Raw genomic sequence first — 737 nt, forward strand, 5'->3', positions numbered from 1 at the left:
TTCGAAGTGTCGATGATCAATGTGTCCTGCAATTCACATTAATTCTCGCAGCTAGCTGCGTTCTTCATCGACGCACGAGCCGAGTGATCCACCGCTAAGAGTTGTCTGCCATTTCGGCACCACCCCGCGCGCGCGGGGGGACCGGGACCGCTCGCCAGGAAGCGGCCCCTCGTCTCGCAGGGACGGGCCCACCGTCGGCCTGCACGCCCGCCCCGCTCCTCCCCTCCGCCCGCGCGGAGGGGAGGCGGCGCGGCGCAGCGCAAGCGCGGCGGAGAGGCCTCGCCTCGGCTGACCGTACGAGCACACCACACGGAGGAAAGGGGGGAAAGAAAAGGAAAAAAAAAAAAGCTGGGCAAACGGAACCACTCCGAACGGCAAGGGCGGGGAGCCCGCGCTCCCGACCGACCCCTGGGGAAACGCACCTTGCTCACTTCGGAGGCGGCCCAGGCGCCCGGGCCCGGCCCGACCTCCACGCGGAGGCCCCGCGGCGCACCCGGCCGCGCCACCTGCCCCGCCTCTCACACTCGGGACGCGGACCCCGGCTGCTGCTGCGGGACAGCAGCCGGGGGGGCGCCTCCGCGCGAGGCGCGCCGCGCTACGACAGCCGGCTGCCCCCCCGCCCACCGGCTCGCCCCGTCGGCGGCTCGGCGGCTCCGCCGCCGACCGCCGCGGCGGAGGCAGCAACCGCCGGAGCTCCGGCCGGATTTGCGCGCGCCGCCGACCCGGAGCGGCCGCCC

General features: G+C 73.7%; 1 non-coding gene across 1 annotated transcript in view; it reads right to left on the reverse strand.

The window, feature by feature from the left end:
• LOC129200990 (5.8S ribosomal RNA) overlaps window positions 1-103 on the reverse strand; it is a 153-nt gene extending 50 nt beyond the window's left edge. Inside the window, exon 1 of the ribosomal RNA XR_008575201.1 lies at window positions 1-103. This exon is cut by the window's left edge and continues 50 nt beyond it. This is a non-coding gene — a ribosomal RNA (5.8S ribosomal RNA).
• Between the last annotated feature and the right edge of the window lie 634 nt (window positions 104-737).

The sequence above is a fragment of the Grus americana genome, unplaced genomic scaffold (genome assembly GCF_028858705.1).
Source record: "Grus americana isolate bGruAme1 unplaced genomic scaffold, bGruAme1.mat scaffold_736, whole genome shotgun sequence".
In the NCBI taxonomy this organism is placed as follows: Eukaryota; Metazoa; Chordata; class Aves; order Gruiformes; family Gruidae; genus Grus; species Grus americana.